Genomic DNA, 22,751 nt, shown 5'->3' with positions numbered 1-22,751 from the left:
CCTGCGGCCTGCACGCCCGCGCCTCCGTGCGCTGCCTCGCCGGCCTGCTGCGCCGCCCCAAGCGCGCGCAGCCGCTCAGGCTCCCCCCGGAAACCACCGGCCCGCGCCAGCACCTCCGGACGAAAGGAGGAAGGGGCCCCGCCGCCGCCGAGCCGCACGGGCTTTGCCCGGCGACCGCTGCCGGCGGCGGCGAGGGGAGGGAGAGGTGGTAGTGGGGTTGCTGGCGGCGGCGGCTAGGTTTGCTCCCGAGCCGCCCACGGGAGCGACACGGGAGCGGCGGCTAGGTTTGCTCCCGATAGTGAAGATTGAAAAATGATGAGATGTTGTTCCGTACTATTGAATCCGAATCATGGACTACCATGTCCAACTTCAACACTCGGACATATTTCTCCTCACTGAATCCTTTTCGGAATGTTTTTGCACACTCCAGGTCATGAGGCCCAAATAGCGTCAATGGTGCTTAATTTATTTTGCCGCAACTCGAAGAAGGGATTACATAGTGATCACTTGTAGAAAAAGCTCATTACGGCGCACGGTGCCATCTAACTGTGCATCGTATTCCCATTTTGTGATTATGCTGACATGAGGGACAAGCCATGATGTAGTAGATTAGTACAGGCCGTCCCAGCCCCCGCGCGTCGCCTCTGGCGCACGGGGGAAACCCTAACCGCGCTGCCAGCCGCCCCTCCCCACTCCTTCCCCGCTTCGCCGCCGCCGGAGGGGACACCGGCGAAGCCCGCGTGGTCCCTAGGAAAGGTGGCGGCGGGGCGTCCTCGTTGTTTCGTCATCTCACGGCGGCCGGTGGCGCACGGCGGTGTTCCACCTGTGGCTGGCGCCTGCTGCCCGTGGGACAGCAGGGCTGGCCCTGAACGGCGCTTGGTGGTGACCACTTGGTGGCGCGTGGGTGGGCCGGATCTAGGCTTCGGGTCTGCATCCCCGTCGTGGCAGCGCTTGCCGTTGCCCTCGGCCATGGGGCGTGGTCCCGGACGGTCCTAGCGCCGGTGGTGCTAGCCAGGACGCACGCTGGCAGCACCCGACTTCATCTCGCGTCGTCTCGCTGGCCAATGGTGGTGGTCATCTTCTTCGTCAGAGATGGCCGGCCAGAGGCTTGGTGATCGGATCTCGACATCCATCATCTAGTCCCGGCTGCGAGTTGGGGAGACATGGTTGCCGGTGAAAACCGAGCCGACGGCAGGCGATGGCGGCGTTCTACGCCGTTACCTTGATGGAGGCATCATCGTGCAACTCCTGTCGACCCACTCGTGCTTCTCCGGGGGAAACCCTAGGATCTGGTGTTCCAGATCGGACGATGGCGGCACTGCGGTGTTGTTCCTCTCTTGGGAGCATCGTTTGTGGAGCAACGTGATAACCCACAAGTATAGGGGATCGCAACAGTTTTCGAGGGTAGAGTATTCAACCCAAATTTATTGATTCGACACAAGAGGAGCCAAAGAATATTCTCAAGTATTAGCAGTTGAGTTGTCAATTCAACCACACCTGGATAACTTAGTATCTGCAGCAAAGTATTTAGTAACAAAGTAATATGGAAGTAGCGGTAACGGTAGCAAAAGTAATATTTTTGGGTTTTGTAGTGATTGTAACAATAGCAACGGAAAAGTAAATAAGCGAAGAACAATATGTGAAAAGCTCATAGGCATTGGATCGGTGATGGAGAATTATGCCGGATGCGGTTCATCGTGTAACAATCATAACATAGGGTGACACAGAACTAGCCCCAATTCATCAATATAATGTAGGCATGTATTCCGAATATAGTCATACGTGCTTATGGAAAAAAACTTGCATGACATTTTTTGTCCTACCCTCCCGTGGCAGCGGGGTCCGAATGGAAACTAAGGGATATTTAGGCCTCCTTTTAATAGAGTACCGGACCAAAGCAGTAACACATAGTGAGTACATGAACTCCTCAAACTCTGATCATCACCGGGAGTGGTCCCAATTATTGTCACTTCGGGGTTGCCGGATCATAACACATAGTAGGTGACTATAGACTTGCAAGATAGGATCAAGAACTCACATATATTCATGACAACATAATAGGTTCAGATCTGAAATCATGGCACTCGGGCCCTAGTGATACGTCTCCAACGTATCTATAATTTTTGATTGCTCCATGCTATATTATCTACTGTTTTGGACCATATTGGACTTTATTTTCCACTTTTATATTACTTTTGGGTCTAACCTATTAACCGGAGGCTCAGCCCAGAATTGCTGTTTTTTTGCCTATTTCAGTGTTTCGAAGAAACAGAATATCAAACGGAGTCCAAACGGAATGAAACCTTCGGGAACGTGATTTTCTCAACAGATATGATCCAGGAGACTTGGACCCTCCGTCAAGAAAGGAGGGTGGCGGTCAAGAGGGTGGAGGGCGCCCCCCTAGGGCGCGCCCCCTGCCTCGTGGGCCCCCCAAAGCTCCACCGACTACTCCTTCCTCCTATATATACCTACGTACCCCCAAACAATCAGATACAGAGCCAAAAACCTAATTCCACCGCCGCAACCTTCTGTACCCACGAGATCCCATCTTGGGGCCTGTTCCGGAGCTCCGCCGGAAGGGGAATCCACCACGAAGGGCTTCTACATCATCACCATAGCCCCTCTGATGAAGTGTGAGTAGTTTACCTCAGACCTTCGGGTCCATAGTTAGTAGCTAGATGGCTTCTTCTCTCTTTTTGGATCTCAATACAATGTTCTCCCCCTCTCTCGTGGAGTTCTATTCGATGTAATCTTTTTTTTGCGGTGTGTTTGTTGAGACTGATGAATTGTGGGTTTATGATCAAGTTTATCTATGAACAATATTTGATTCTTCTCTGAATTCTTTTATGTATGATTGGTTATCTTTGCAAGTCTCTTCGAATTATCAGTTTGGTTTGGCCTACTAGATTGGCTTTTCTTGCAATGGGAGAAGTGCTTAGCTTTGGGTTCAATCTTGCGGTGTCCTTTCCCAGTGACAGTAGGGGCAGCAATGCACGTATTGTATTGTTGCCATCGAGGATAACAAGATGGGGTATTTATCATATTGCATGAATTTATTCCTCTACATCATGTCATCTTGCTTAAGGCGTTACTCTGTTTTCCTGAACTTAATACTCTAGATGCATGCTGGATAGCGGTCGATGAGTGGAGTAATAGTAGTAGATGCAGGCAGGAGTCAGTCTACTTGTCTCGGACGTGATGCCTATATACATGATCATACCTATATATTCTCATAACTATGCTCAATTCTGTCAATTTCTCAATAGTTATTTGTTCACCCACCGTAGAATACTTATGCTCTTGAGAGAAACCACTAGTGAAATCTATGGCCCCCGGGTCTATTCTCATCATATCAATCTCCATCACTTTATTATTGCTTTTATTTTTACTTTTACTTTCACCTTGCATCTTTATATAAAAAATACAAAAAATATTATCTATCATCTCTATCAGATCTCACCCTCGTAAGTGACCGTGAAGGGATTGACAACCCCTAATCGCGTTGGTTGCGTTGAGCTATTTGTTTTGTGTAGGTATGAGGGACTCGCACGTAGCCCCCTATTGGATTGATAACTTGGTTCTCAAAAACTGAGGAAAATACTTACTCTACTCTGCTGCATCACCCTTTCCTCTTCAAGGAAATCCAACGCAGTGCTCAAGAGGTAGCAGGAGGATTTCTGGCGCCGTTGCCGGGGAGGTCTACGCAAAAGTCAACATACCAAGTACCCATCACAATCCCGTATCTCCCGCATTACATTAGTTGCCATTTGCCTCTCGTTTTCCTCTCCCCCACTTCACCCTTGCCATTTTATTCGCCCTCTCCTTTCCGTTCGCTTTTTTTTCGTTTGCTTGTCTTGTCGTCATGGCCAGTCTTATATCTTCTCCGTTGTCTCCCGAGAATGAAGTTCTCAATTTTAAGCAAAGGGAGGGAGAAAATCTAAAAGACGCTTGGTATAGAATTTGCAATGCTCAAAATAGATCTACCAGGAAGCAATCTACTTCAGTTCTTCTACGTAATTTTTATGTAGGTGCTAATCCTTGGTATAGATATATTCTTGATACCATTACCGGAGGGAATTTCTTGGGGAGCCATACTTTTGATTCTTATAATGCTATGATAGATTTATTTGGCTCACCACCTCTTCTGGTCAATGGAACTATGTTAACTTTGGAGCATGTAATGAAAAGACTTGAAATTATTGAAAATCTAGATGAAAAGATCCACAATCAAATTACCCAATATGGATCTAAGGTAGGAATAACTTTGAAAAATATTAAGGAGAAGGAACCCATGGTTAATGAGAAAATAAATCAAGATTCCACTAGAATCGATAAACTTGAGGGTATCATTACCAACTTGGGAACCGCTTTTTCTTCCGTAAAGAACACTCCAAGTCCTTCTACTAAAAATGCTAAGCTTATGTATGTTCCTAAGAATAAGGGTGAATCCTCTAGTAAGGAAAATGAGGATCTTAAATCTATAAGTATTCATCCCAATCTTTTTGCTTTCATTAAGGAACCATTTGCTACAAATGAATTTTTTTATCTTGTGCCTAAAAGTTTGATAATTACTAGAAATAAAGAAATTCCTAAGGAAGGTAGATGCCTCATTGAAGAGTTGCCTACCAAATATGGCAATACCTAGATCTATCCTTGCTTTATGCCTAGCTAGGGGCGTTAAACGATAGCGCTTGTTGGGAGGCAACCCAATTTTATTTTTATTTTTGTTTTTGTTTCTGTGTAGGAATAAATAATCCATCTACCTTCTGTTTAGATGTGGTTTTATCTTTTAATTAGTGTTTGTGCCAAGTTAAATCTATAGGATCTTCTTGGATGATAGTTATTTGATCTTGCTGTAATTTCCAGAAACTTTCTGTCCATGAAAACAATTATTAAAAACCACCAGAACGTGATAAAATAGTGATTCGTATTTCTGCTGATCTATAAACAAATTGACTAGGTCGTCCTATTTTGTCTGATTTTTTGGAGTTCTAGAAGTTTGCGTTAGTTACAGATTACTACAGACTGTTCTGTTTTTGGCAGATTCTGTTTTTCGTGTGTTGTTTGCTTATTTTGATGAATCTATGGCTAGTAAAATAGTTTATAATCCATAGAGAAGTTGGAATACATTAGGTTTAATACCAATATAAATAAAGAATGAGTTCATTACAGTACCTTGAAGTGGTCTTTTGTTTTCTTTCGCTAACGGAGCTCACGAGATTTCTGTTGAGTTTTGTGTTGTGAAGTTTTCAAGTTTTGGGTAAATTCTTTTGATGGATTATGGAACAAGGAGTGGGAAGAGCCTAAGCTTGGGGATTCCCATAGCACCCCCAATATAATCCAAGGACACCAAAAAGTCAAAGCTTGGGGATGCCCCGGAAGGCATCCCCTCTTTCATCTACTTCCATCGATAATTTTACTTGGAGCTATATTTTTATTCACCACATGATATGTGTTTTGCTTGGAGCGTCTTGTATGATTTGAGTCTTTGATTTTTAGTTTACCACAATCATCCTTGCTGTACACACCTTTTGAGAGAGCCATACATGAATTGGAATTTGATAGAATACTCTATGCGCTTCACTTGTATCTTTTGAGCTATATAGTTTTGCTCTAGTGCTTCACTTATATGTTTTAGAGCACGGTGGTGGATTTGTTTTATAGAAACTATTGGTCTCTCATGCTTCACTTAGATTATTTTGAGAGTCTTAAATAGCATGGTAATTTTCTTAATAATAATAATATGCTTGGCATTCAAGATTTGTAAAACTTTCTTTTGAGTGCGTTGAATACTAAGAAAAGTTTGATGCTTGATAATTGTTTTGAGATATGGAGGTGATAATATCAAAGTCATGCTAGTTGAGTAGTTGTGAATTTAAGAAATGCTTGTGTTGAAGTTTGCAAGTCCTGTAGCATGCACGTATGGTAAAGGTTATGTAACAAATTTGAAACATGAGGTGTTATTTGATTGTCCTCCTTATGAGTGGCACTCGGGGACGAGCGATGGTCTTTTCCTACCAATCTATCCCCCTAGGAGCATGCGCATAGTGCTTTGGTTTTTGATCGCTTGTAGATTTTTGCAATAAGTATATGATTTCTTTATTACTAATGTTGAGTCCATGGATTATACGCACTCTCACCCCTCCATCATTGCTAGCCTCTTCGGTACCGTGCATTGCCCTTTCTCACATTGAGAGTTGGTGCAAACTTCGGCGGTGCATCCAAACCCCGTGATATGATACGCTCTTTCACACATAAACCTCCTTATATCTTCCTCAAAACAGCCACCATACCTACCTATTATGGCATTTCCATAGCCATTCCGAGATATATTGCCATGCAACTTTCCACCATTCCGTTCATCATGACACATTCATCATTGTCATATTGCTTAGCATGATGATGTAGTTGACATAGTATTCGTGGCAAAGCCACCATTCATAATTCTTTCATAAATGTCACTCTTGATTCATTGCATATCCCGGTACACCGCCGGAGGCATTCATATAGAGTCATACTTTGTTCTAGTATCGAGTTGCAATCATTGAGTTGTAAATAAATAGAAGTGTGATGATCATCATTCAATAGAGCATTGTCCCAATAAAAAAAGGGAAAGGCCAAAGAAAAAAAAGGGCCCAAAAAAAGAAGAAAAAATAAATAAATAAAAGGGGCAATGGTACTATCCTTTTTCCACACTTGTGCTTCAAAGTAGCACCGTAATCTTCATGGTAGAGAGTCTCTTGCTTTGTAATTTTATACTAGTGGGAATTTTTCATTATAGAACTTGGCTTGTATATTCCAATGATGGGCTTCCTCAAATGCCCTAGGTCTTCGTGAGAAGCAAGTCGGATGCAGACCCACTTAGTTTCTTTTGTTGAGCTTTCATACATTTATAGCTCTAGTGCATCCGTTGCATGGCAATCCCTACTCCTTGCATTAACATCAATCAATGGGCATCTCCATAGCCCATTGATTAGCCTCGTTGATGTGAGATCTTCTCCTTTTTTTGTCTTCTCCACATAACCCCCATCATCATATTCTATTCCACCCATAGTGCTATATCCATGGCTCACGCTCATGTATTGCGTGAAGGTTTATAAAGTTTGATATTATTAAAGTATGAAACAATTGCTTGGCTTGTCATCGGGGTTGTGCATGATGAGAGCATTCTTGTGTGACAAAAATGGAGCATGACTAAACTATATGATTTTGTAGGGATGAACTTTCTTTGGCCATGTTATTTTGAGAAGACATAAGTGCTTAGTTAGTATGCTTGAAGTATTATTATTTTTATGTCAATATGAACTTTTGTCTTGTATCTTTCGGATCTGAATATTCATACCACAATTAAGAAGAGTTACATTGAAATTATGCCAAGTAGCACTCCGCATCAAAAATTCTCTTTTTATCATTTACCTACTCGAGGACGAGCAGGAATTAAGCTTGGGGATGCCTGATACGTCTCCAACGTATCTATAATTTTTGATTGCTCCATGCTATATTATCTACTGTTTTAGACCATATTGGGCTTTATTTTCCACTTTTATATTACTTTTGGGACTAACCTATTAACCGGAGGCCCAACCTAGAATTGCTGTTTTTTTGCCTATTTCAGTGTTTCAAAGAAACGGAATATCAAACGGAGTCCAAACAGAATGAAACCTTCGGGAATGTGATTTTTTCAACAGATATGATCCAGGAGACTTGGACCCTCCGTCAAGAAAGGAGGGAGGCGGTCACGAGGGTGGAGGGCGCGCCCCCTGCCTCATGGGCCCCCCGAAGCTCCATCGACGTACTCCTTCCTCCTATATATACCTACATACCCCCAAACGATCAGATACGGAGCCAAAAACCTAATTCCACCGCCGCAACCTTCTGTACCCATGAGATCCCATCTTGGGGCCTGTTTCGGAGCTCCGCCGCAAGGGGAATCCACCATGGAGGGCTTCTACATCATCACCATAGCCCCTCCGATGAAGTGTGAGTAGTTTACCTCAGACCTTCGGGTCCATAGTTAGTAGCTAGATGGCTTCTTCTCTCTTTTTGGATCTCAATAAAATGTTCTCCCCCTCTCTCGTGGAGATCTATTCGATGTAATCTTCTTTTTGCGGTGTGTTTGTTGAGACCGATGAATTGTGGGTTTATGATCAAGTTTATCTATGAACAATATTTTGAATCTTCTCTGAATTCTTGTATGTATGATTGGTTATCTTTGCAAGTCTCTTCGAACTATCAGTTTGGTTTGGCCTACTAGATTTGCGTTTCTTGCAATGGGAGAAGTGCTTAGCTTTGGGTTCAATCTTGTGGTGTCCTTCCCCAGTGACAGTAGGGGCAGCAAGGCACATATTGTATTGTTGCCATCGAGGATAACAAGATGGGGTATTTATCATATTGCATGAATTTATTCCTCTACATCGTGTCATCTTGCTTAAGGCGTTACTCTGTTTTCTTGAACTTAATACTCTAGATGCATGCTGGATAACGATCGATGAGTGGAGTAATAGTAGTAGATGCAGGCAGGAGTCGGTCTACTTGTCTCGGACGTGATGCCTATATACATGATCATACCTAGATATTCTCATAACTATGCTTAATTTTGTCAATTGCTCAATAGTAATTTTTTCACCCACCGGAGAATACTTATGCTCTTGAGAGAAGCCACTAGTGAAATCTATGGCCCTCGGGCCTATTCTCATCATATCAATCTCCATCACTTTATTATTGCTTTGCTTTTTTACTTTTACTTTTTACGTTGCATCTTTATATCAAAAATACCAAAAATATTATCTATCATCTCTATCAGATCTCACCCTCGTAAGTGACCATGAAGGGATTGACAACCCTAATCGCGTTGGTTGCGTTGAGCTATTTGTTTTGTGTCGGTACGAGGGACTCACGCGTAGCCTCCTACTGGGTTGATACCTTGGTTCTCAAAAACTAAGGGAAATACTTACTCTACTCTGCTTCATCACCCTTTCCTCTTCAAGGAAATCCAACGCAGTGCTCAAGAGGTAGCACCTAGTGACAAGCATTAATCATAGCAAAGTCATAGCAACATCAATCTCAGAATATAGTGGATACTAGGGATCAAACCCTAACAAAACTAACTCGATTACATGATAAATCTCATCCAACACATCACGGTCCAGAAAGCCTACGATGGAATTACTCACGCACGATGGTGACCATCATGAAATTGGTGATGGAGGATGGTTGATGATGACGACGGCGACGGATTCCCCTCTCCGGAGCCCCGAACGGACTCCAGATCAGCCCTCCTGAGAGGTTTTAGGGCTTGGCGGCGGCTCCGTATCGTAAAATGCGATGAATCCTTCTCTCTAATTTTTTTCTCCCCGAACATGAATATATGGAGTTGGAGTTGAGGTCGGTGGAGCAACTGGGGGCCCACGAGGCAAGGGGCGCGCCCCCACCCTCATGGACAGGTGGAGGCCCCCCTGACGTGGATTCTTCTTCCAGTATTTTAAATATTTTCCAAAAATAAGTTCCGTGGAGTTTCAGGTCATTCCGAGAACTTTTGTTTCTGCACATAAATAACACCATGGCAATTCTGCTGAAAACAACGCCAGTCCGGGTTAGTTCCATTCAAATCATGCAAGTTAGGTCCAAAACAAGGGCAAAAGTGTTTGGAAAAGTAGATACGACGGAGACGTATCAACTACCCCAAGATTAAACCTTTGCTTGTCCTCAAGCAATTCAGTTGATAAACTGAAAGTGATAAAGAAAAACTTTTACAAACTCTGTTTGCTCTTGTTGTTCTAAATATGTAAGGCCAGCATTTAAGTTTTCAGCAAAGAATATAACAAACCATATTCACAATAACATTTAGGTCTCATGTTTACTCATGTCAATGGCATAATCAACTAGCAAGCAATAATAATAAATCTCGGATGACAACACTTTCTCAAAACAATCATAATATGATATAACAAGATGGTATCTCGCTAGCCCTTTCTAAGACCGCAAAACATAAATGCAGAGCACCTTTAAAGATCAAGGACTGACTAGACATTGTAATTCATGGTAAAAGAGATCCAATCATAGTCATACCCAATATAACTTAACAATAATGAATGCAAATGACAGCAGTGCTCTCCAGCTGGTGCTTTTTAATAAGAGGGTGATGACTCAACATGAAAGTAAATAGATAGGCCTTCACAGAGGGAAGCAGGGATTTGTAGAGGGGCCAGAGCTCGGTTTTAAAGCAGAGATAGATAATATTTTGAGCGACATACTTTCATTATCAACATAACAACCAAGAGATGGCGATATCTTCCATGCTACACACATTATAGGCGGTTCCCAAACAGAACGGTAAAGTTTATACTCCCCCTCCACCAACAAGCATCAATCCATGGCTTGCTCGAAACAACGAGTGCCTCCAACTAACAATAGTCCCTGGTGGAGTTTTATTTGCAATTATTTTGATTTAGTTTGCATAGAGCATGGGACTGGGCATCGCGGTGACCAACCATTTTCTCGTGAGTGAGGAGCGGAGTCCACTCCTCTTGAGAATAACCCGCCTAACATGGAAGATAAGGACATCCCTAGTTGATACATGAGCTATTCAAGCATACAAAACATAATTTCATTTCAAGGTTTAGAGTTTGGCACGTACAAATTTACTTGGAACGGCAGGTAGATACCGCATATAGGAAGGTATAGTGGACTCATATGGCATAACTTTGGGGTTTAAGGGATTGGATGCACAAGCAGTATTCCCCCTTAGTACAAGTGAAGGCTAGCAAAAGACTGGGAAGCGACCAACTAGAGAGCGACAATAGTCATGAACATGGATTAAAATTAATAAACATTAAGTGCAAGCATGAGTAGGATATAATCCACCATGAACATAGATATCGTGAAGGCTATGTTGATTTGTTTCAACTACATGTGTGAACATGTGCCAAGTCGAGTCACTTAAATCATTCAAAGGAGGATACCACCCCACTATACCACATCACAACCATTTTAATAGCATGTTGGCACGCAAGGTAGACCATTATAAACTCCTAGCTAATTAAGCATGGCACGAGCAACTATGATCTCTAATTGTCATTGCAAACATGTTTATTCATAATAGGCTGAATCAGGAACGATGAACTAATCATATTTACAAAAACAAGAGAGGTCGAGTTCATACCAGCTTCTCTCATCTCAATCAGTCCATCATATATCGTCATAATTGCCTTTCACTTGCACGACCAAATGATGTGAATAATAATAATAGTGCACGTGCATTGGACTAAGCTAGAATCTGCAGCCATTCAATAAACAGGAGAAGACAAGGCAATATGGGCTCTTGGTTAAATCAACAATAATGCATATAAGAGCTACTTCAACAATTTCATTATGGTCTTCTCCTATCGACCCCCAAAGAAATAAAACTATTTACACGGGAAAGCTCCCAACAAGCAAAAGAAGAACAAAAAATCTTTTTGGGTTTTCTTTTTAATTATTACTACAGCAAGAAAGGTAAACTAGCTAAAAACTACTACTAATTTTTTGTTTTTCTCAAGGTTTATCAAACACACAAGGAGAAAGCAAGAAAAAGAAAATAAACTAGCATGGATATTACAATGAAAGAGTATGAGCACCAACAGCTAGCAATGAGTGTGTGAACATAAATGTAATGTCGGTGATAAATACATACTCCCCCAAGCTTAGGCTTTTGGCATAAGTTGGTTTATTGCCACGGATGGCCTGGCAGATACCCAAAGTTATAACCAGGGTCGTACTACGAAGAGGAGGACTCCGATTGCCACTGATTGGCAATCATCTCCGGATCCCACTGGTAATTAGACTGTCGTGGAGGATCAAATTTTGGTCCCGACTCTGGCTCTGTGGCTGATGTAGGGTTCCGGTAGGCATGAATGGCCGCCAGCGGAACGAGATACTGGCCTGTAGACAAATCAGACAAGGAAAGAGCAGGCAAGGTAATAGTCTCAGGGTGATGTTTATCAAAGAACAATTTGTATTTAAGCACCCTTTCCCTGTTCTTAACAATAAAATCATGCGCTACCATACACTTATAATCTAAATAAACAATGGGCATCAATGTTTCTTCTTTTTCATAGTGCCTAATAGGTATGTTATAATATGCAGCAAGGCATGAAGCATAAACACTTCCAAAGATGGGGCCCTTTGTATGGTTCAGACTTAACCGTTTGGCAATAATACCGCCCATTCTAACAGAGTCTATCATAGAATAAACCATGGAACAAAATAATAATATCAGGAACACTAAGGTTTCCACAGTTTCCACGACCAATTAAGCAACGACTAGCAAATATTGCAAAGTAGCATAAAACATGAAAATGTATGCTAGTGATTCTTGCATCGGAAACCTTCCTAGTTTCCCCTACAGTAATAGTGTCAATAAACCCGTCCACATCTTTACGATGTGGTTCCTCTAAGCTACCCTCGAAAGGTATTTTGCAAACCCTGCAAAATTCATCTAGTGACATCTTCTTAACCATATCATATAAATGAAACTCTACTGAATGAGGTGATTCCTTAGGATAATAGTAGAAGTTTTGCACAAAAGTATTGGTGAGTAAGAGATATTGTTTGCGTTGGTCGCAGAGGAAGTCGGTGAGGCCTGCATTCTCAGCCAATTCATAAAAATCATCATAAATCCCGGCTGCTCTAAAGAAATCATCGGAAGGGCATTCACACGGCCGGACCTCCGCGGTGCGAGGGAGATTATATTTGGGCCTCTCTGCTTCTTCACTTTGCTTTTCCTTCGAGCTTCGGCTCGATGAGCCCCTCAAAAATCTCTTCATCATTTTCTGAAAAATTCTGATTTTTTAGTAACTTAAAATAAAAGTGAATCAAGCTCAACAAAATTGATAGCAACTACTCCTACAAGTGCCTAGGGCCTATATCATGCATTAGAACTACTTGGAACCATATAAATTTGACATGCAAGCTCAAGAACATGGTCACCTAGGCAGCACAAATTTGCAATGAATAAAGCACTAGAACAAAAACTAATTGGACCAATGGAGGAGTCACATACCAAGGAACAATCCCCCAAAGCAGTTTTGGGAGAGGAGCTTTGAGCAAGGAGATCGAAAATCGCAACAAAATGAGCTAGAACTCGTGCTTGAGCTGGATGGTGATTTTTTTGGGAGGAAGAAGAAGTGCGTGGGTGCAGGAATAAGTGGAGGGGAGCCACCATGCGCCCACGAGGTAGGGGGCGCGCCCTGGACCCTCGTGGCCAGGTGCTTGCTCCCCATGCTGTGTCCTCAGTGCTAGATATTTTCAAATATTCCAGAAAAAATCATATTAAATTGGCAGGGCATTTGGGGAACTTTTATTTTCGGGGTATTTTTATATTGCACGGATAATTCAGAAAACAGACAGAAAAAATACTATTTTTACTTTATTTCAACTAAATAACAGAAAGTAAAAGGAGGGTACAGAAGTTTGTGCTTTCTAACTTCATCCATCTCATGCTCATCAAAAGGAATCCACTAACAAGGTTGATCAAGTCTTGTTAACAAACTCATTCCGACTAACATGGAGCCAGAGAAATTTCGAATAACACTATGTTACCTCAACGGGGATATGCACATCCCCTATAATAAGAATATCATATTTCTTCTTGATAGTAGGTAAAGGAAATTCAAAACCTCCAAAAATAATCGATGGAATTTTTCCAATAGAGTTGATACTGTGGACCTGAGGTTGTTTCCTCGGAAAGTGTACCGTATGCTCATTACCATTAACATGAAAAGTGACATTGCCCTTGTTGCAATCAATAACAGCCCCTGCAGTATTCAAAAAAGGTCTTCCAAGAATAATAGACATACTATCGTCCTTAAGAATATCAAGAATAACAAAGTCCATTAAAATAGTAACGTTTGCAACCACAACAGGCACATCCTCACAAATACCGATAGGTATAGCAGTTGATTTGTCAGCCATTTGCAAAGATATTTCAGTAGGTGTCAACTTATTCAAATCAAGTCTACGATATAAAGAGAGAGGCATAACACTAACACCGTCTCCAAGATCACATAAAGCAGTTTTAACATAATTTCTTTTAATGAAGCATGGTATAGTTGTACTCCTGGATCTCCAAGTTTCTTTGGTATTCCACCCTTAAAAGTGTAATTAGCAAGCATGGTGGAAATTTCAGCTTCCGGTATCTTTCTTTTATTAGTAACAATTTCTTTCATATACTTAGCATAAGGATTCATTTTGAGCATATCAGTTAAACGCATACACAAGAAGATAGGTCTAATCATTTCAGCAAAGCGCTCAAAATCCTCATCATCCTTTTTCTTGGATGGTTTGGGAGGAAAAGGCATGGGTTTCTGAACCCAAGGTTCTCTTTCCTTACTGTGCTTCCTAGCAACAAAGTCTCTCTTATCATAACGTTGATTCTTTGATTGTGGGTTATCAAGATCAACAACAGGTTCAATTTTTATATCATTATTATTACTAGGTTGAGCATCATCATGAACATTATCATTAACATTTTTATTAGGTTCATGTTCATTACCAGATTGTGTTTCAGCATCAGAAATAGAAATATCATTTGGATTCTCAGGTGGTTCAGCAATAGGTTCACTAGAAGCATGCAAAGTCCTATCATTTTTCTTTTTCTTCTTTTTAGAAGAACTAGGTGTATCAATATTATTTCTCTCAGAATCTTGCTCAATTCTCTTAGGATGGCCTTCAGGATACAAAGGTTCCTGAGTCATTTTACCAGTTCTAGTAGCCACTCTAACAACATAGTCATTATTCTTTCTATTTAATTCACTGAGCAAATCATTCTGAGATTTAAGTACTTGTTCTACTTGAGTGGTGACCATAGAAGCATGTTTACTAATGAGTTTAAGTTCACCCTTAACATTAGCCATGTAATTACTCAAGTGTTCAATCATATAAGCATTTTGTTGTAATTGTCTACCAAAATAAGCATTAAAATCTTCTTGCTTAACCATAAAGTTATCAAACTCATCCAAACATTGGCTAGCAAACTTAGTAGGAGGGATTTCAACTTTATCATACCTATAGAGATAATTTACCTTTACTACCTGTGTCGGGTTATCAAGACCATGAGTTTCTTCAATTGGTGATGAATTAAGATCATATATTTCTTCAATAGGAGGTAAATTCTTAACATCTTCAGCTTTAATACCCTTTTCTTTCATAGATTTGTTTGCCTCTTGCATATCTTCAGGACTGAGAAATAGAACACCCCTCTTCTTCGGAGTTGGTTTAGGAATAGGCTCAGGAGTTGGCTCAGGAAGTGTCCAATTATTTTCATTGGTCAACATATTATTCAATAGAATTTCAGCTTCATCTGGTGTTTTTTCCCTGAAAACAGAACCAACACAACTATCCAGGAAATCTCTGGAAGCATCGGTTAGTCCATTATAAAAGATATCAAGTATTTCATGTTTCTTCAGAGGATGATCAGGCAAAGCATTAAGTAATTGGAGAAGCCTCCCCCAAGCTTGTGGGAGACTCTCTTCTTCAATTTGCACAAAATTATGTATTTCCCTTAAAGCAGCTTGTTTCTTATGAGCAGGGAAATATTTAGCAGAGAAGTAATAAATCATATCCTGGGGACTACGCACACAACCAGGATCAAGAGAATTAAACCATATCTTAGCATCACCCTTTAACGAGAACAGAAATATTTTAAGGATATAAAAGTAGCGAGTTCTCTCATCATTAGTGAACAGAGTGGCTATATCATTTAATTTAGTAAGATGTGCCACAACAGTTGCAGATTCATAGCCATAAAAAGGATCAGATTCAACCAAAGTAATTATATCAGGATCAACAGAGAATTTCATAATCCTTATCAGTAACACAGATAGGTGAAGTAGCAAAAGCAGGGTCAGGTTTCATTCTAGCATTAAGAGATTGCTGCTTCCATTTAGCTAATAACTTCTTAAGATCATATCTATCATTGCAAGCTAAAATAGCTCTAGCAGCTTCTTCATCCATAACATAACCCTCAGGAACAACAGGTAATTCATATTTATTAGGGGGCGAGTCTTCATCATCACTATCATCAATATTATCAGATTCAATAATTTCATTATGTCTAGCCCTAGTAAGTTGTTCATCAATAAAATCACCAAGTGGCACAGTAGTATCAAGCATAGAAGTAGTTTCATCATAAGTATCATGCATAGCAGAAGTGGCATCATCAATAACATGCAACATATTAGAATTAATAGAAGAAGCAGGTTTAGGTGTCGCAAGCTTACTCAAAACAGAAGGTGAATCAAGTGTAGAGCTAGATGGGAGTGCCTTACCTCCCCTCGTAGTTGAGGGATAATTTTTTGTTTTCTCGTCTTTCAAGTTCCTCATAATGACCAGCAGATATAAATCCCAAGTGACTCAAAGAATAGAGCTATGCTCCCCAGCAACGACGCCAGAAATTAGTCTTGATAACCCACAAGTATAGGGGATCACAACAGATTTCGAGGGTAGAGTATTCAACCCAAATTTATTGATTCGACACAAGGGGAGCCAAAGAATATTCTCAAGTATTAGCAGTTGAGTTGTCAATTCAACCACACCTGGATAACTTAGTATCTGCAGCAAATTATTTAGTAGCAAAGTAATATGGAAGTAACGGTAACGGTAGCAAAAGTAATATTTTTGGGTTTTGCAGTGATTGTAACAGTAGCAACGGAAAAGTAAATAAGCGAAGAACAATATGTGAAAAGCTCGTAGGCATTGGATCGGTGACGGACAATTATGCCGGATGCGGTTCATCATGTAACAATCATAATGTGTCTAGAGGTGCCCCCTGCCCCCGTATATAAAGGAGCAAGGGGGGTGGGGCCGGCCCTAGGAGGAGGCGTGCAGGAGGAGTCCTTGTCCCACCGGGAGTAGGACTCCCCCCTTTCCCTAGTTGGATTAGGACTTGGGGAGGAAGGAAGAGAGGGAGGAAAGGAAAGGGGGGGCGCCGCCCCCCTCCTTGTCCAATTCGGACTTGGGGGGGGGGAGGGGCGCGCGGCAGCCCCTAGGCCTCCTCTCTTCTTCCTCCACTAGGCCCAATAAGGCCCATTAGGTTACGGGGGGGGGGGTCCGGTAACCACCCGGTACTCCGGTAAAATGCTGATTTCTCCCGGAACACTTCCAATGTCCAAACATAGGCTTCCAATATATCAATCTTTATGTCTCGACCATTTCGAGACTCCTCGTCATGTCCGTGATCACATCCGGGACTCCGAACAACATTCGGTACATCAAAATATATAAACTCATAATGAAACTGTCATCGTAACATTAAGCGTGCGGACCCTATGGGTTCGAGAACAATGTAGACATGACCGAGACACGTCTTCGGTCAATAACCAATAGCGGAACCTGGATGCTCATATTGGCTCCTACATATTCTACGACGATCTTTTATCGGTCAGACCGCATAACAACATACATTGTTCCCTTTGTCATCAGTATGTTACTTGCCCGAGATTCGATCGTCGGTATCTCAATACCTAGTTCAATCTCGTTACCGGCAAGTCTCTTTACTCGTTCCGTAATACATCATCTCGCAACTAACTCATTAATTGCACTCCTTGCAAGGCTTAAGTGATGTGCATTATCGAGAGGGCCCAGAGATACCTCTTCAACAATCAGAGTGACAAATCCTAATCTTGAAATACGCCAACCCAACATGTACCTTTGGAGACACCTGTAGAGCACCTTTATAATCACCCAGTTACGTTGTGACGTTTGGTAGCATACAAAGTGTTCCTCCGGTAAACGGGAGTTGCATAATCTCATAGTCACAGGAACATGTATAAGTCATGAAGAAAGCAATAGCAACATACTGAACGATCGGGTGCTAAGCTAATGGAATGGGTCATGTCAATCACATCATTCTCTTAATGATGTGATCCCATTAATCAAATGACAACACATGTCTATGGTTAGGAAACATAACCATCTTCGATTAACGAGCTAGTCAAGTAGAGGCATACTAGTGACATTTAGTTTGTCTATGTATTCACACAAGTATTATGTTTCCGGTTAATACAATTCTAGCATGAATAATAAACATTTATCATGATATAAGGGAATAAAATAATAACTTTATTATTGCCTCTAGGGCATATTTCCTTCAGTGTGGCGATGGAATCCATACCCCTGAGTCTTGTGAATGGGGAGAATGGTTGCTCATGCAGTTTGATAATGGTGGCGGAAGGGGGAATAATAATATCCCTAGAGGTGGAGGAAGCATGGGAAGAGGAGGGGGCCAAGGTGGAGGAAGAGGAAACCCGGGCGACCCAAATGAGCAGGAAGCCGCTGACATGGACCTGGGTGATACCATCATCCCTACGGCGCGAAAGAGGCTCATTGGCCAGGATGGAACTCTGGTCAGTACACCTAGCACGGGACATGTTACTGAGAAAGTACTGTTGATTGAGAACAATAGTAAAGGAGTTGTTGATAAAAGCCAGCTTAGCACACCGTAGAAAATACATGACAATAAGAGGTTTAGGGCAGGGACAGAGATGGAGAATCAACATGGGAGCAGTTCATCGGCGACCTCCTTCGAGGAGGATCGCTGGAACCAATGAAAATCATAAGCTGGAACTGTCGGGGTCTCCTCGATGCCCCGACAGTTCGTTCGCTCCTGGATATCCAGAGGCGACATAAACCAGATGCGTTTTTTCTGTCTGAAACGCATTTGGATGAGGATAAGGCAGAAAGGTTGATGAGAAAGTTGGGCATGGACGAGAGAATTGTGGCACCTTGTTTGGATGGTAGAACGGGCAGTTTGCTAATGGTCTGGAAGAAGGAGGTGAGGATCTACTCCCAGACCACCGCACGAGAAGGGATTGATGTTCATGTGCATGAGACAAATGGAGATATTTGGAGAATGACGGGTATATATGGAGAACCTAGCTGGGAACACAAGGATCGCACATACCAATATATATGAGACTTGCACGCCCAGTCCAGATTACCTTGGGTCATTATTGGTGACTTTAATGAGATCTTACTGTCATCAGAAAATGAGGGAGGGGCACCAAGACAGCAAGCCCGCTTGCAAGCTTTCCAGGACGCATTATCAGATTGTGATCTCGAAGACCTGGGATACGTGGGGGATAAATTCACGTGGTTTAGGGGTGGTCTGAAAGAGCGACTTGACCGAGCTGTGACGAACGGCGGGTGCATAAGTATGCACCCATATGCAGGCATGTGTAACTTGGATATGGGCAAATCAGATCATAGGCCCATAATGTTGGATACATAGTACCTTGCGGGTGTGGCAGAAGCAAAGCCATAATATAAAAGGCGTTTTGAAGCAAGATGACTAGAAGAAGAAACGGTGGAAGAGATCATAAAAACAACATGGCATAAGGCACATCATCAATGCCTTTATACCAATTTACATGAGAGAGTGGATGCTGTCCACCGTGATCTGCATGAATGGGATAGGAAGGTCCTCAAGGGACCTCAGATTCGCTTGAATGAAGCGCAAAAGGAGCTGGAAAAACTGATGCAAGTTCCTTTCACAAATGAGGTTCGCTCGAGGCAAAAAGAATTATCAGTTTTAATAGAAAATTTGCTAGATCAAGAGGAAATCTTCTGGGCCCAAAGAGGCAACGTTAGATGGCTTCGTAGAGGGGATCGCAATAGTCAATATTTTCATAATTTTGCCTCTGCTAGGAAGAGGAGGAATCTGATTAAGAAACTGAAGGATAATAATAATGGGTGGGTAGAGGGAAATGATAACCTCAACCCACTTATTTCAAATTATTTCTCTGGCCTCTTTTCCTCTGATGTTACAGATTATGATCAAGGCTTGCTGAATACGGTGAAACCAAAAGTCACTACACAAATGAACACAGCATTGATGGAGCCGTACACACGGGAGGAGGTACGGAAAGCCTTGTTTCAGATTGGGGGTATGAAGGCACCCGGGCCTGAAGGACTGCATGCAATTTTCTTTAAACGCTTCTGGCACATCCTAGGCGATGAACTTACGGATGAGGTGCTAGAGGCAGTCCACAACAGGAAGATACCGACCGGTTGGAATCAAACTAATATTGTGTAAATTCCTAAGGTTGACAGCCCGGAGGTAATCACTCAATATAGACCTATTAGTTTGTGCAATGTTGTCTATAAAATCATATAAAAAATGATTGCAAACAGACTCAAGAAGATATTTCCAGAGGTAATTTCTCCAACACAAAGTGCTTTTGTACCTGGAAGACTAATTACTGACAATGTGTTAGTAGCTTATGAATGCTTTCATGCAATAAAGAAGAAGACCCATGGATCGAATGGAATTTGTGCAGTAAAATTGGACATGATGAAGGCATATGATAGAGTAGAATGGGTTTTCTAGAACAAATGGTGCTAAAATTGGGGTTTCACCCAACCTGGGTGGAAATGATAATGCAATGTGTCTCCTCAGTGACTTATAAAATAAGGTTCAATGGAGTGGAAACAGAAGAGATTATACCATCGAGAGGCTTACGGCAGGGAGATCCTCTATATCCTAATTTGTTCTTGATTTGTTCAGAAGGGCTTTCTAGCCTATTAGATCATGAAGAAGAAGTGCGTGGTATTGAAGGGATACGTGTTTGCAGAGATGCACCATCTATTTCCCACTTGCTTTTTGCAGATGATTCACTGATTCTTATGACAACAAATGTTCAGAATGCAAACACACTGAAAAGAATTCTAGAAGTTTACTGTGGGAGTAGTGGTCAGTGTGTAAGTACTCCTAAATCGAGTATTTTCTTCAGTCCGAATACAAGTGTGCTGGTTAGGGAGGAGGTATGTGTAAATCTGAATATTCTAACTGAAGCATTAACTGATAAATACCTGGGTCTCCCCACTATTGTGGGAGTCGATACAAGTGACTGTTTTCAACACATTATAGACAGAATTTGTCAGAGAATTAAGGGTTGGAAGGAGAAGATGCTCTCAATGAAGGGGAAAGAGATTTTGTTGAAGGCAGTGGCCCAGGCAATCCCCTCCTATGCTATGTCCATTTTTAAACTCCCCAAAAACATTTGCAAGGAAATTACAGATGAGATTGCAGGTTTTTCGTGGGGGGATAGTGAGGAAAAGAAGAAGATGCATTGGTTTGCATGGTGGAAGTTATGCATCCCGAAGAGTAAGGGTGGATTGGGGTTTAGGGACCTGCACAGTTTTAATCTTGCTTTACTAGCAAAACAGTGTTGCGCTTACTCCAGAATCCCGAATCTTTGTGTGCACGAGTTCTAGGTGCAAAGTACTACCCTGATGGAAATATTCTCATGGCGGGACCAAAAAAGGGCTCTTCTTTTACTTGGCAAAGTATTGTATCGGGTATACAAACTTTTAAGAGAGGGTGCATTTGGCGGGTGGGTACGGGTTCACAGATTAATATCTGGAATGATCCTTGGATCCCAACTAGTGAAACAAGGAAAATTGTAACTCCAAGGGGAGCTACTATGTTGAGCAAGGTTGAGGAATTAATTGATCCCTATACTGGGCAGTGGGATGAGAGTTTGATCCGAGATGTTTTCTGGCAAGTTGATGCACATAGAATCTTGCAAATACCTCTCAGAGTGCAGGTGATGGAAGACTTTGTATCATGGCACTATAACCGATCGGGTGTCTTCAATGTGCGATCAGCCTATCATATGCAACTCCAACACCAATTTGGAGGCAGGGAGAACCTAAGTGCAGCACAAGGTAGCCGTCCAAATCATATCTGGAAACGTGTGTGGGGACTGAGAATTCCTGGCTAAGTTAAACACTTCGTGTGGAAGGTGATTAGGGGAGTTTTACCATGCTATGGTACCCTTGCAAACCGCCATATTCCAGTTACAGGACAATGCTCAATATGCAAGACAGGATATGAGGATTCGCAACACTGTTTATTCACATGTAAGAGGGCGAAGGATATATGGAAGGAGCTGGGACTCGAGGCTGAAGTTCTGCAAGCTGTTGCCGAGGACCGGTCAGGCGCATCCACTCTGGCTACTCTCTTAGAGCATCAAGTTTCAAAAAACGACCTATTTGTGGCCGAATTAGCTGCAGTGGCAAGCTGGTATATTTGATGGCAACGATGACAAATTGTTAAGGGTGAGATAGTCCGACAGTCGCACCAAACCTCCATTGCAATACGAGTTCTAGCAACAAACTTTATTCGCTCATTCACACCGAACCAGCCGATGATTAAGCGTGATCATATGTGGCACAAGCTAATGAGAGGAGTGTTGATGCATCTTTCAGCGCCGAAAATTTGGCTGCCGGCATAGGAGCAGTGGCACGAGATGAGCATGGTGACTTTATAGCGGCTGCTTCTTGGTTCATACCGCATGTGGTGTTAGTGGATACGGCAGAGATGATTGCTATCCGGAATGGTTTCTATTTGGCTGGCAAGATTGGTTGTAACATACTACACATTGAATCGGATAGTTCAAATGCAGTGAGTGCTCTCAATTCTGAAACTGTCCTGGGACAAGAAGCGGCTATCCTACTAGAGAGCAAAGAGATGGGCCTGGATTATGCGAAATATGAAGTAAGTAACTGCCCTCGGGAAGCAAACTGCGTTGCTGATTGCATAGCTAAGTCATCTCTAGCTAGTAGATCTTCAGAGTTTTGGGAAGGTGCTATCCCAGATTTTATTTCTCAACATTTTGTAAACGATCTTGCCATTATGTGAGAAATAAAGTTTTACCTCTTCAAAAAAAAAACCCTGAGCTACCTCATTTTTGTGTTACTTATAGCTGTTTACT

This window comes from Triticum aestivum, chromosome 5A, assembly GCF_018294505.1.
Source record: "Triticum aestivum cultivar Chinese Spring chromosome 5A, IWGSC CS RefSeq v2.1, whole genome shotgun sequence".
Lineage (NCBI taxonomy): Eukaryota > Viridiplantae > Streptophyta > Magnoliopsida > Poales > Poaceae > Triticum > Triticum aestivum.
This window is presented reverse-complemented; position numbering follows the sequence as displayed.